This window comes from Solenopsis invicta, chromosome 7 (genome assembly GCF_016802725.1).
Source record: "Solenopsis invicta isolate M01_SB chromosome 7, UNIL_Sinv_3.0, whole genome shotgun sequence".
Lineage (NCBI taxonomy): Eukaryota > Metazoa > Arthropoda > Insecta > Hymenoptera > Formicidae > Solenopsis > Solenopsis invicta.
This window is the reverse complement of record NC_052670.1, coordinates 17,968,195-17,984,285: the sequence shown is the minus strand read 5'-3', so window position 1 is coordinate 17,984,285 and position 16,091 is coordinate 17,968,195. Positions and strand designations below refer to the sequence as shown.

General features: G+C 30.8%; 1 pseudogene; it reads right to left on the bottom strand.

The window, feature by feature from the left end:
• Nucleotides 1–6,991: 6,991 nt before the first annotated feature.
• On the bottom strand, nucleotides 6,992–15,466 carry LOC120358306 (annotated as a pseudogene).
• Nucleotides 15,467–16,091: the final 625 nt, after the last annotated feature.

Genomic DNA, 16,091 nt, shown 5'->3' with positions numbered 1-16,091 from the left:
TTTCTTTTGAGTAGTGTATATTATCAAGTAGTTTTTATCATGATTTAAATTATGTTGCTGATTATTTATTGAAAGAGTTCATCAATCATGCAGCTTGTACTCTAGGTATTGAATTTCTTGTATATAATGTACATTCTCTTACTCATCTTGCTGAAGAATGTAAAAATGACTCTTTAGAAACATTTAGCGCTTTTCCCTACAAAAATTATTTAGATGTAATAAAAAAGTTGCTTCAGTCGAATTATAAACCACTTCAACAATTAGCTAGACGTGATTTGGAAACAAAAGGTATATTAATTGAAAATATTACACCTAATTCAAATCAACCTATCTTACGAGAATGGCATGAAAGACGTCCAGAAATTATTCAGAGCAAACAATACACAAAAATAATATGGAAAGGAATGATCTTCAGTAATGATGAGCTCAACAGATGTTTCTGTACTGTTTTTGAAGAAATTGTCCTGCTATCAAATATTGTGAATACTATATGGTACATGATGTGGTTCTAGTTGGAAAAAAAAATCAAACAATTACATGAATTTTATGATTTTCCTCTTCTATCATCTTCTGTATATCTTGGGATTTATAAAGTTACGGATAAAAAAACAAGATATTGATATTGGAAATTATCACAAGTCAAAATTAAATGTGTAGCCATATCTCTCACAGATGGTATTCTATGCATTCCTATGATCAATGTAGATTACTAAAAGTATGTTTATGTTAGACATATATATTTTATAAAAAAGTGTAAATAATTTTTTTTCATAAATTTTTTATAACTCTACTAAAATATTATTTAAACCACATTTTTTATTAAATTAGAAAATAACACAAGGTTCAAGGCTCCTAAAGACATTTTTTATTCTATTTATAAAATCTAATAGAAAATCTGATAAAATATTTGAAGAGAATACTATTATCATCTTTTATTAGTAAGATATTAAGATTTCAAAATGTTAGTTTATAATGTTATTTCAGTAATAAACATAATATTTTTAAAATATTTAACAAAATTTTTAAAATTAAGATTTATCTAATTTTTCAGTATGCAGTAGTAAAATTTTAAGAAAACAAGGAAACCGTAGCGGTTGTATCATCTTCTTGGATTAGTCAGGATAAGCTAACATGCAAGTGGCCTTTTAAACAATTTTCTAGTAATAAAATTACAAGACTAATTATGAGTTTGTCTGAGCCAACTTCTGAATTTAATAACTATCCAGTAACAGTTATGTATGAGTCTGGTATGTATGCTTTATTTATAATTTTAAAATTTTTCCTATGTTTCTATGAAATAAAATTACATGTAAAATTACAATATTATAAAACATTATATACAGGGTGTCGCGCGGTGATACGCGTTTATTCGCAGACTTTATTAATTTTTTTTTCGTTAACTATGGCAAATATTAAAAAATGGTAAAGGACTTTTCTGCTCAGTTTTACTTGATCTATCAATCCACGAAACCACGGGCGGTAGTTACCTGACACCCTGTATATACAGGATATCCCAAACCAATGTATAAAGATTATCACGATGAGGTAGAAGGGATCGAGATAAATGAAAAAGTCTAATACCATTTTGCGATATTTGCAATAGTTTTTGAGTAATAAAATATTAAGGTCAGTCGAATAAGAGCGCGCGGAGAGACAAGCAGTCGCTCGTCTGAGCCGTAGAACCGCCCACTACGGCCCGATTGTAGGCGACGGTATGTGGCGCGCGGCAAGGGAAAGGAAAGCTTGGCACCGTACCGCGTCGAACCGGGCGGTCTTACGGCTCAGGCGACCAACTGTTTGCCTCTCCGCGCGCTCTTATTCGGCTGACTTTAATATTTTATTACACGAAAATTATTGCAAATATCGCAAACTGTTATTAGACTTTTTAATTTATCTCGATCCCTTCTACCTCATCATGATAATCTTTATACATTGGTCTGGGACACCCTGTATATAAAACTGTTTTGTTTAATAAAAAATGATTAAGATTATTATAGTGCACCTTATTTGTGGATTGTCTTTATTAGAAAGAATATTTGCTTTAAATATTGCTAAAGTTATATTTTCTATATTATTTTTGTAATCATTATTTTAAAAAGAAACAATATTTTGACAAAATAAACATGGATTTGTATTTATATCCATTTTGTCTTTAGATACTTACCGTAATGCTCATAAAGCATGCAAATAGCTGAAGACAATAGTAATATTGTCACTGCAACAGGAGAAATTGATTTAGAAGGACCTAGAAAAAAACGTAAAACAAAACGTTTGTACGATTCAAATGAATCAAATGATGGGTCTGTACAGTTAATTAGAAAAAGGACAAAAAAAGTCATAAATTCTGATAGTAAAGATAATGAAATATCAAACGCACAAGAAAATAAAAGAACAGTTGGAAAACTTCTAAAAAACAAAAAAAAACAGATTGCCCCAAAAAGAATAATAGAAGTAGAAATATTTTAGTCAAAAGTCCTGTCCTAAAATCAGTCATGGTTAATGATTCTTTAAAAACTCTATTAAAAAACAAAAAGAATTTTACATCAATTAATATAAACTCCACACAAAAATCTGTCCCTTCAACATCAAGGAATATTGAAAATTTTTTTAGTTCAGGTATAACTTATAATATTACATAGTCTTAAATAACCCAGGTAGCACATAAACGTTCCAAAAACGTCTCAAGAACGTTTGTTCGATACGTTTCAAAACCGGTTTCGAGAAATGTTTTTTATGACTAAAAATGTCCACTCAAAAAACTTTTAATAATACGTTTCTATTTCGACAAAGAAACGTTAAAGAAACGGTCAAAAAACGTTTCTTTTTTTTAATTGTGAAACGTTAAAGGAACGGTCAAAAACGTTTCTTTTCGTAATTTGTGAAAAGATTTGTTTTCTTAGGTAGTTAATAAAATAATGCATTTATATAAATATTATATATATATATATATATATATATATATACATGTATGTATATATTTTTATATATACAGGGTGAGTCATTTTAATCTATGGACCCGAATATCTTCCAAATAATCTACAAAAAGTATCTACAAAAAAATGTTTTAGATAAAAGTTGACCAGGACAGAGGGGGTCATTCAATTGTACCATTGGTTTTGACCTTGAGGTCAATTTTGAAGGTTATTTCAAGGTCACGATGGTTTTCTTAAATGAGACACCCTATTTTTGACTGCGGATTTTGAAAGAGCATAAAGCCTTGATGCTGCATTGTAATTGCTATGACACTCCCCTAAAACTAATATAATATCAACAATCTCATTAGGACTATAATCAGCCATTCTGGAAAGGTAACTTGTGAATGTAATTACCTACATACTCTGTATGTATGTTTGGAATTTTTAAATTTAAGCAACTTTAAATAGTAAATTTTTCAATTATGCAGAAGTGAGTAAGAAAGAAAAGGAATAAAACTCTATTATAACAATAATTATAAATCTTAAAACAAACGTAATTGTTTAGTTTTTTTCAATCGTTGATTATTAGCATTAGGTATCGCAGTGCTGTCAGCTACTTGCAACTTTCGGCCGGATTCTTCGACGCACGCCTATTGCTCCCCTCCCACCGCTCGCGCCTTAGCAACGGCGCCGCCGGCCGGCGTAACGCACGGTCCTGAGACGATGTATCGCGCTCCTTAGTTACGCCGTCCAACGGCGCCGTTGTTAAGGCGCGAGCGGTGGGAGGGGAGCAATAGGCGTGCGTCGAAGAATCCGGCCGAAAGTTGCAAGTAGCTGACAGCACTGCGATACCTAATGCTAATAATCAACGATTGAAAAAAACTAAACAATTACGTTTGTTTTAAGTTTATAATTATTGTTATAATAGAGTTTTATTCCTTTTCTTTCTTACTCACTTCTGCATAATTGAAAAATTTACTATTTAAAGTTGCTTAAATTTAAAAATTCCAAACATACATACAGAGTATGTAGGTAATTACATTCACAAGTTACCTTTCCAGAATGGCTGATTATAGTCCTAATGAGATTGTTGATATTATATTAGTTTTAGGGGAGTGTCATAGCAATTACAATGCAGCATCAAGGCTTTATGCTCAACGTTTTCCTGAAATGCGACATCCAACTGATATGACAATACGTAGTTTAGTCCAAAGAGCTTGCAATGGACATCTTGTTCGTCAACGTCAACATCATGAATATGAGGAAAATGATGCGCGAGCTGTAACTATTTTAGCAATACTTCACCTTAATCCTCATGTTAGTACTCGCCAAATTGAAAGGGAAATAGGTATACCACAAAGAACTGTTGTTAGAATTTTAAGAGCTCTAAATTATCACCCTTTCCACATCACTCTTACGCAGGCTTTACAGCCTAATCATCATCTGATGCGTATTGCTTTTTGCTAGTGGGCTTTACAAATGTTACACGATGATCCTAATTTTTTTAGGTATGTGCTTTTCTCAGATAAGACTAAATTTTATAGTGATGGACAACTTAATAGACACAACTGCCATTATTGGTCAGATGTTAATCCCCACTGGTATAGGCCAATAGATCATCAAAATCGATGGAGTATTATGGTGTGGTGCAGCATTGTTAATGGTTATTTTATTGGGCCTTATTTTTTTGAAGAGAACGTTAATAGACACAGTTACTTATCGTTGCTAAGAGATCACTTATCAGGCTTATTAGAAGATGTTGACTTAGCAACAAGAGCAAGAATGTGGCTTCAACAAGATGGTGCTGCACCGCATTATGCACTCATTTTACATGCCTTTTTAAATGCCACTTACAATGACAGATGGATTGGACGAAGGGGTCCAGTTGAATGGCCTCCTTGCTCACCAGATTTGACGTCGCCTGATTTCTTTTTATGGGGATACTTGAAAAATGTTGTTTTTGCTGAACGACCAACCATCACAAGAGATGATTTTATGGACCGCATTCGTAGAGCTTGTGCAACCATTCCTAGAGCTACCCTGCTTAGAACTGTGGATAGTTTTCAAAACAGAGTTATGCCTCGAAGCCAACGGAGGTAATTTTGAACAATTACTCCGTGGGTAATTCATTTAAATTACAGTGTCAGTGAGAGGCGAGGAGATTCACGATAATCAAGCACCCCGACGTGAGAGGCAAGGGGACTCACGATAATCAAGCACCCCGACGTGAGAGGCAAGGGGACTCACGATAATCAAGCACCCCGACGTGAGAGGCAAGGGGACTCACGATAATCAAGCACCCTAAAGGAAACAGAACTTACTACGTCCACGTCGTTGTTTCCGGGTAATGCTAAAAGTAAGATGAAAGTGCTTTTGACCTTGATATGACCTTGATATGACCTTCAAAAGGTCAGGTCGAAAAACTAAAAAATCCCTATGCTCATGTAAAAAGTGCCATTGTTTAAGAGCCCATTGTCAAGAAACAGGTTCTGCGGTCAAAAATAGGGTTTACTAATCAAAAAATGCGTTATGAGCCTCAAACAACCTTGAAAATTGAACTCAAGGTCAAGCTAGTCAAAGTGGTTAACACTTTTACAATTCATTGACTTTGTTTAAGCATTATGCACATTTGTGTTACCCAGAAAACCACATCATTTCAGAAAAAGTACACCAGATCGTTTTTCAGGCATTTCACTTCATTTTTGACTTTTCCAAGGTCGCAAAAACAATTTTTTCATAAGACAAGTTTGATGTAAAATTTTCCGCTCTTTCGAAATCCGCAGGCAAAAAAGGGTGTCCCATTTAAAAAAACCATCGTGACCTTGAAATAACCTTCAAAATTGACCTCAAGGTCAAATCTAATGGTACAATTGAATGACCCCCTCTGTCCTGGTCAACTTTTATCTAAAACATTTTTTTGTAGATACCGTTATTTGGAAGATATTCGGGTCCATAGATTAAAATGACTCACCCTGTATATATACTTTTTTTTGAAACAAAAATAAAATACATAAAATCATCAATTTTCACATTAAATTTTTATAATAAAAAAATTAAAAACAAAATAAAAATTCTTATGTAAAAAATTAAAATTATATCTAAGAGAGATATTTCAATATCATGACCTACAATGTCGACTTTGCAAGTAAAACAAGGGAAAATGAAAGAAGCGCTGTTTACATTATTTAATAGAAAATGTGTATCCGTATCGGCCTTTCCGATTATTCAATGTATTTCGTTGCGGCGGCATTTAGTTGGACCTTATAATAAATCATTGTGACGAGAAGCCGAGTTTGTTTTATAGATATACGCGCGCGTCACTTTAACATCAAGGAACCGAAACGACTTGTTGAGTATCACACAATATTGCTTATTGCCGGTCTGATTTAGCGTGGACAGAGCCTCGTGCATTCGCGATGCACCTTGCAAGATCGATCATACCAAGAGACGCGCGCATTCTACGTACAAGTCTATCTTCGTTTATGTACTACTACTACTAATATACGCTCTCGTTCATTAAGATTCTGCGCTTAACGATTACGAGGTTGATTCTGCTTAACGTTTACTGAAGTAAAGAAAAAAGAAAATTGTCATGTGTCTGTTCAGTCGCAACTAAAAAAATAAATGTTACACACTTGGGGGGGGGGGGTTATCGCGTGACAAACTCAATATCGGATTCTTTTCAGAGAAAAGAGGGAAGAGAGATGAGACAATATGACCGTATTTGCTGTTCTATTGTTACGACGCATTACAAGAAAGCGATACAATTTTTTAAACAAATATATATTATAACAATGTTGGAATGGCGATTAAATCTGCAATGAAATAATATCTACAGGTTTTAAATTCAAGTTTCAAAGTATTAAAACTGAAACGGATTTTTGGAGTTTCTTTTCTGCAAATCTTTCAAACCTTGTTATTTGATACAAGATACACTCGTGTGTCGGTTTACAATGTTATGACGTCTTGACAAAATCATAAAAACAATTAGACATGAGATAATTTTTGCTAATTGCATTTGGAAATATCTTTAATTTAGCTTGAATATCTGCGAATGGAGCGAAATGAGAATTCAGGTCATCTATTTTATTTTAACCATTTGTTGTTGCTGACAAGTTTTTTTTCAATGTCTTACCATCGGCTAAGGCAATACGAACAGATGACATCTTCAGCCAATCTTTTATAGAACCTTCAATTTTGTTCACTGCAGCGTTTGGTTCAACGCTCTTTACAGTAGCTGTAAGAAATTTAAATACATTTACTAAATATGATTGACAATGTTGCAATGCTGACTGGCTCTAAAGAAAAAGTAAAAAAGACAAACCTATAGTCAAATCTTTTATTTTTAAAACCTTGAAAGCCTTTTTTAAGGGTACTCTTCCTGCCCAATTAAAGTTCTTAGCATAATTATCCGTAATTATTTTGTCTAACGTTCTTCTTGTTATTTGTGTAATTGTTGTACCACACGATATATTTAAGATATTCACCTTTAAAAGAACGATATAAATTTAATAAAAAAGAAAAATGGATTAGAAAAAGAAAAAATAAACAATATGCAAAAATATTTGAAAAGAATCTATCGTAAATTATATTAAAAATATGAAAAAATCTTTATTTTTTTATTAAGCTATAAAGCTAATAAGTCTTTGAATAATATTTAGTAGTTTATGTTATTTTATTAAAAACTGCGAATGTACTTTTATTAAATTTATAATAATTGTTATTTTTTTCTTTTTAATATAAAGTAAAGCGATTCTATTTTCTATTTCTTAAAGTTCTGATTTCTTTATAAAAATTATTTTAATGTTGGTGTAAAAGCATATACAGGGTGTCCGTCCATAAATGTCCGAGCAAATATCTCGTAACTGGTTGAAGTTAGAAGAAAGTTTAATAAGGAAAATTTACATGGTTTTTAGTCGGCTACAAAATGCACGTAAAGAAATTTTTTTTACTCGTCACCTTTTTGAGTTATGAAGGTCAATGTAGGTTTTTTAAATGGGTACCTATAATTTTTTTTGCATATTTACATAGTAGAGGTAATTTTCAATCAAAATTATATTAGGAAAAAAATTGCTACGACGCATCGTTTACGAGATAATCGGCATGCAAAGTATTAAAGTAATAATTTGGATCGAGTATTGTTGAACAAATTTGGAATATCAAATAGGTTGAGAAAGTAAACATTGTTTTTTCATGAAATATTTATTAACAAATTAATTAAGAAATGTTACCATCATGTTCGAAATTGTTACCATCATGATCGATACAGCATTCAACGCGTTTTATAATGTTTCTTATTGTTAACTGCATTTCTGTTGTAATACTTTCAACAGCTCTAGTGATTTTATGTCGTAAATCTTCTTCATTTTCAGGAATAGTTGCATAAACAATATCCTTAATATACCTCCAACTTCTGTTGTAATACCACATCTCGAGCATATCACACTTTTCCGTAATTGTAAACATTGTTCTCACGCGCTCGTATGAAGTCTGTTATATCGAACAGGATCGCTGACCTTCAACTTTTCAAAATACACGACTGTTTGATTTGTAAATAAAGTATTTGTATAGCACGTAATATGAATTACAGGGTAGTATGAGTCTGTTAGTCAATCGTCTACATACGAGCGCGTGAGAACAATGTTTACAATTACGGAAAAGTGTGATATGCTCGAGATCTGGTATTTAAGTATGCATAATGAAAATGAAGCACGATTACTTTATCAACAAAAATATCCAGAACGAAGAATACCAAATAATCGTACATTTCGACGAATTGAAGATCAATTGCGTCAAACAGGATCGCTAACAAGACAACGACGTACAATCAAAACAGATGAAGAAAAAGAGACACGTGTGCTATTAAGTTTTATTGAAAACAGACGTACATCCATAAGAACAGTAGCACGTAATTTAGAATTATCGAAAAGTTACGTACACGCTGTACTAAAAAAATTTAAATTCAAACCGTTTCGTAATAATTTAGTACAAGCTTTACATGAAGGAGATGCAGATCGCCGATTAATGTTCTGCCACTGGCTTCGAGTTAATTATCGCACTGACTTTGGTTTTCTTAATAAAATATTATGGTCTGATGAATCTTGTTTTTCCAATTGTGGTATGGAAAATCGACATAACGTGCATACTTGGTCGGATGTGAATCCACATGCGAAAAGAGATAAAGGTTTCCAACGCAGATTTTCGGTGAACGTATGGTGCGGAATAATCGGAACAAAAATTATTGGACCTTTCTTTTTCCATGGTCATCTTAATGGTGACAAATACTTGGAATTCTTGCAAACAACTTTCTCAGATTATTTACGCGATCTTCCATTATCAGTTTTTCGAAATATTATTTTTCAACAAGATGGTGCTCCAGCACAATACACGTGCTGTAATTAACTTTTTAAATAATAGATTTCCTAATTGTTGGATGGGTACTAATGGTCCTGTACGATGGCCACCGAGATCTCCGGACTTGACACCTTGCGATTTTTTCCTTTGGGGGTATATTAAGGATATTGTTTATGCAACTATTCCTGAAAATGAAGAAGATTTACGACATAAAATCACTAGAGCTGTTGAAAGTATTACAACAGAAATGCTGCAGTTAACAATAAGAAACATTATAAAACGCGTTGAATGCTGTATCGATCATGATGGTAATAAATTCGAACCATTTCTTAATTAATTTGTTAATAAATATTTCATGAAAAAACAATGTTTACTTTCTCAACCTATTTGATATTCCAAATTTGTTCAACAATACTCGATCCAAATTATTACTTTAATACTTTGCATGCCGATTATCTCGTAAACGATGCGTCGTAGCAATTTTTTTCCTAATATAATTTTGATTGAAAATTACCTCTACTATGTAAATATGCAAAAAAAATTATAGGTACCCATTTAAAAAACCTACATTGACCTTCATAACTCAAAAAGGTGACGAGTAAAAAAAATTTCTTTACGTGCATTTTGTAGCCGACTAAAAACCATGTAAATTTTCCTTATTAAACTTTCTTCTAACTTCAACCAGTTACGAGATATTTGCTCGGACATTTATGGACGGACACCCTGTATATGTATATGCTAATTAAAACGTGAAACATTGTTTTTAAAGTTTTATACTAATATCATTTTTTAAGATAAAAAATGCTAGACATGCTAAAAAATGTTAAGAAGGTTTTATTTACCAAGTATTCAAAATTTTGTCTTATATTTAAAAATTTTTCAATATTTTCCAAATTCTCATCGGTATCAACTGGCATTTCAGGAACATTTTCTACATGGGATATGTTTGATAATTTAAAATGTGCAGAGAGTTGTTTGAGCATCGGAAGAAGTAAGTTCATAGAATTTTCTATGCTTACTAATTTTGTTAAAATGAGGCAAGAAAAATCTGAAAATAACATTCTACATTAGAACATTTAAAAAAAAGAAGAACAAATCTCTCTCTTCATCTCTCCATATCTCTCTCTCCCCCCCTCTCTCGGATTACTTTGTTGTTGATGATTTTGTTTTTCAAGAAAAGAACATAGTCCTGAGATAGTGTTTAATTATATGTATAGAAGTCATTTTTGATTCCAGAAATATAAAAAAAATTAAGAAGGACAGAAAATACTAATATATAAAGAAGTTAAATAATAAGTGCTAAATCTTGCAATACGTAGAGAACAAAATATGATGATTAACAAACCTATGTTAAAAGTGAACAATTAATTAATTAAAGCCAAAATTGGTAAGAAAAGAGACTTACACATAAATAAAAGTGAAATTTAAGATGTCATTCTGAATAATATGTCTCAATGTTATCGGTAAGTTATGTTTTTTTATAAATAATTATTGTTATTGTAATAGCTTTATAAACACAAAATTAATATTTTACTTGATTCGTCAAACTCCGAAGTGGTCATTGTAGTTTTGACTATATTTTGCGAAGAATTAACTGGTTTTTCTGAAAACCTTTGAGAGTTAATTGTAGTAGATGTACGTTTTGAAGCACTGACAGTTGTCGATGTTGATGGTTTGGAAGGAGTGATTATAGGTCTTTTCAGTAAGATATTAGTATTTTTTGTTGGCGTTCCTAACATAGGAAGTGGTGGAATTTTATCGTGTTCTGTTTCTTCATTTTTATCAGACTCTGAGGAATCGGAATAAATATGAGAAGTTTTCCTCAATTTTCGTTTTGGTCGCTGGTTGTATATGTTGTTCTGCATCAGTTTCTAGAGTAGATGTAAATTCAGCATCTACTAATTGCTTCCTTGCATCATCATAAGAATCTAAAATAACTATAAGTTAGAAACTTTAAAATTAAATATTATTAATTCAAAAATTAAAAGTGCATACAATATAAAATAATTGAACATAGTATGGTAAAAGTTTAATACAAAATTTGGTAAAAAAAATGTATTGCAAATATATAATAAAAAAAATAAAGAAATTTGTTGCAAATATATAATGTATAATACTTTAATCCAATAATATATAAAAACGTATAATAAGATCACAAGTGAATAGAGTAGTATGTGTCATATACTGAAAGAAACAAAAGACAAATATGAGGAATCTAATAATAAAATAGATTAAATAAAGTGAAAATGCAAATACGTGGGTTTTTATTTAGAAAATAAAAAAATTTACCATATGTACGTAATACTCTGCATTTAAATTTTAGCCAATTTACTTGTGGTGAATGACATTTTTCGATTTTACGAATTTGTATTGTCGATATTGCTTGGGGCCAAAAACAATTCCATGATTCATTTTTATTTTCCAAGCAAATATTAGGGACAACCTCAACTTCAGGTTTCTGTCCGTCGCACAGTGGATCGAATCAATAAAATCAATGGACATGAACTAAAAAATAAAGTAGTGATTTTTCTTTAAAAACCATGAAAAATGTATTCTAAAATTATCAAACCAAAGCATTTTAAATCGATTAATGCATTTTTATTAATATTTTCTCCGCTGTCGTCAGTCAAACATGAGCAATTTCGAAATCCCAAAATTATTGAAAAAATATTACTGCTATTTGCTTTGAAATTAAAGCAGATGCTCTTATATGTAACCTTGATTACTTATGTACTTTCAATCCAACATATTTTAACATTCTTTTCCATATGTAGTTATAAAATTTGGCTATATATATTTACTTGTGTTCACATTTCATTCAAACATAGAAATATGTCTCATAATCGTAACTTCTTTGAATTGTATAAAAAATTGACCGCATTTGACCGAATAACTAAAGCACGGATATCATTCTATGACACTTTTAGTTCAAATATTTGTAAAAATTGAATGCCCGAAAGTGCCCGTTCACAAGATATTTTCACATTTTTGGTGCAATGATTTATACGGATTGTGATTTACATGGAGTGTCAATTATGCGGATTGTCAATTTTCTATTATTTCTAATTAAAAATTATTTTAATTATTATAAAAAGCATACTTGTAATAACAATAAATAAATTTTTTTAAGTTTGGTTTGCATATATAAATGTTTTATGTAAATTATTACAAAATATTAATTGAGAACCATGATTCTCAATTAATATTTTGTAATAATTTATTTGACAATAATTTATTTTGTAATAAATGTTTATATCTTATTCTGTGGTTAAAGCATCATTTATTAAAATCATAACGATTCTTTGTTGGGTACTTAATGTATTTAATGGATTGAATTCATTTGTGACAAGAAGCGCTACATCTAACGCTGGCATCAATCAACAGATGGCGCACAGTCGACTTCTTCTCATATTTAAAATTAAACGACAAACGGTATAAATATGTTGTAAGATATGATACAAATATGGAAGGTTTCTTCTTACGCGTATATCTTTGTTCTTTGTGCGATATTATTGATGCTTAGTAAGGATTTTCAAGTTTTAATTCAAGTTTGAATTTATAAGTATCTTTGACAATTTATTTCATTTAATCTTTAAATTCATTTCTATTGATACACTTGTTATCGAATTTTATTCGGCTTTAGAAAAATGGAATCAATATCTTATTACGAATTATTCAATCTTTTGAGGACTCAAGGAAAAATCTCAAAGATCATGAATCATTACTAGAAATGGTTTTAGCAAATAATTCTTCCAATTTCTCAAAATGTGCTAGAAATTATTTACATGATCCCCTAAGAATATTTTGCAATAATTTATATAAAAAATGGTATAATGCAAATCGGACTTATGAAAATTTTATAAAAAAACATCAAACATGGTTAGATAAAAAATTCAATATTCCAAAGGAGAGTTTAGAAATACATTTAATACGAGCAGGTTCATCCGGTTCATCGAGGCCAGTGAAGAGAAAATCATTTTCGGAATTATCTGACAAACAAAAGAAGAGACGAACCGAAATATTAAGGATGAATAATAATGGAGATGAATTGGCCTTTGCTACAAAAATGAAAATGCAACAATCAGGAAATAAAGATATTTCGAAGATATTATCATATCTAATGGATAATCCTGAAGAAGCATCAAAGATATGGGCATTTTGCGAGGGTAAAAGCCAATATAAAGAGAAAATATATTCTAGGGAAAAAGCTTTAGCATTAATGATATCGCTGAATTTATCAAAATCGAAATACATACAATTACGAATGACATCAATAGAACACGGTGTAAATCTATATCCGTCTTACTATCAAATACAGTTAGCTAAAAGAGATTGTTATCCACTTAAGGAAATGATGATATTTACAGAAACACACGCAGAAATCGAATTACAAGCATTATTGGATCTTACTGTTCAAAGATTATGGAAAACTCTGAAAATTGATACTAATGAAAAATTATTAAATTTGAAATTGATTTCTAAATGGGGTTTTGATGGAGCTAGTGGACAATCGTGTTACAAACAAGTATTCATGGATAATATCATTGATATAGATAAACCAAGAGATGAATCAGTTTTTGCAATTAGTCTTGTTCCCTTGAGATTGGTTAGTGGTGACAAAATTATATGGCAAAATCCACAACCATCTTCAACAAAATGGTGTAGACCAATAAAATTTGAATTTATAAAAGAAAGTGACGAAATTATTAGACGCGAGAGAGAAAATATTGATAATAAAATAAATAATCTGTCTGTAACACATTTGAATAACGATATTATCGTAAAACATGAAATGATATTGACGATGATCGATGGTAAAGCTTGTTCAGCCATAGCAGAATCATCATCAATGAATTGTTATATATGCGAGGCAACTCCAAAGCAGATGATTTCTTTTGATATTGTTCAACAACGAACAATAAACATAAATAATTTGAAATTTGGAATGTCCAGTCTTCATGCATGGATCAGATGTATGGAATATTTGCTTCACATTTCATACAATCTTGAAATACAGAAATGGTCTGTAAGAGATCCACAGCAGAAAATATTAAAATTAGAAAGAAAAAAAAATATACAACAACAATTCAGACAGAAACTCGGATTATTGATAGATGTAGTGAAACAGGGTGTTGGAACAAGTAACGATAGAAATACGGCTAGAAGATTTTTTTGAAAATCCTTCAGTAACTGCAGAAATCACTGGACGAAATAATAAGAAAATTTTCAATTCTGTTACAGGCTATTGCGTGTGGTGAAGAAATCGATCCTGACAAATTTGATATTTTTGCGAAGGATTGAGCAAAACTTGTTATAAAAAAGTACGGCTGGTATTATATGCCAGCAAGTGTGCACAAAATTTTATGTCATGGTGCCAATATTATAAGGAATGCTCTTCTTCCTATAGGCCAATTATCTGAAGAAGTTATAGAAGCAAGACATAAGGAATTTCGACGATTTCGACTAAATAATACAAGAAAAAAGAACAGAAAATGTACAAATGAAGACATTATGTTTTTCCTGTTGATCTCATCTGATCCATACATAACGAGTCTAAGACATTCAAGTCGAAGTAAGCCGAAAAAAATGTTTCCGGAAACTTTTGAATTGTTCAAAGAAACAATAAATGAAGAGAAAAATGAAACTTCAGATAATATGAGTACGGATAGTGAACAATCAGATGAGTCTATCTGAAATTTTCAGATATTTCTTATATTGTACTCCAATTCATAAGGGTTGGCGAGGGCATTCCTTTAAAAAAACTTGCCCAGAACTAATTCCTTTGAATTTTAATTTAGATGTTTGATTAATTTATTTTGAGTTACTTTGTTTTCAGAGAATTATTATTTGTTACTAAAATTTAATTTTATTATAAGGGTAGGCGAGGGCATCCCTTTAAAAGAACTTGCCCAAGGTTGGTTATTTCCCCACCTTCACGCGGTACCAACTGTTATCACTGAGAGGGAATAAAATTTCGAAGAAACAGATATTAATTATTTTCATTTTTTTATTATGAAAAATAGAGTTCAAAGATTCAAATTTTCAGAAAATATTATTTATTCACACATAATTATGTCTTAAAATGCATGAAAAATATAAATTTTGAGCTGTAATCGTGAGAAAAATGTCATGTCCACTAATTCAAACGTTTCGATCCACTGTGCGTCGTCCATTGGAAATTCAATTAATGAGTACATTATATGTATTCTAAAAGAAAACAAAACCGTAAAAAGTGAACATAAAGTGCTTATATTACATTTTATCAATAATATTTTAAATCTATTTTTAAATATAAGTGTTTAAATCAAAATAATTTAAATATTATTAATATCAATAAATATTAATTTAAAAATTCTTTGAAACAAAATCATAAACTTACATAGATAAAAAACATACACTTTTAAAAAAAAAATAACAATACGAGAGGAACTTAAATTAACTATGATACGTGAAGGAGAGGAAACGCAATATAGGTCCCTTTTTCATGTCCCTTTTACATATTTTTATGTTTTACTAACGCAAAAGGAAATTCTTCAATAGCAGATGATATGTGAGACACTTTGAAAATATCCAATAATTTAGATGAACATGGATAATCATAAAATTCAGAAATATTCAAGAACCGACGACAAATTAAAGAATAAGATTGATCTTCTAAGCTTAGAATGTTTACGATCTGAACAATAATATCTCCTTCTATCGAAACACAATTGTTAGGGGAGGAAATCGTCAAAACATATGTCGGGGTTTTTAATTTTTTATATTGCAAAGTCAAGCCTGTTGTATTTCTAACTATAGGCCCTTCAAAATGCTGCTGCCTTG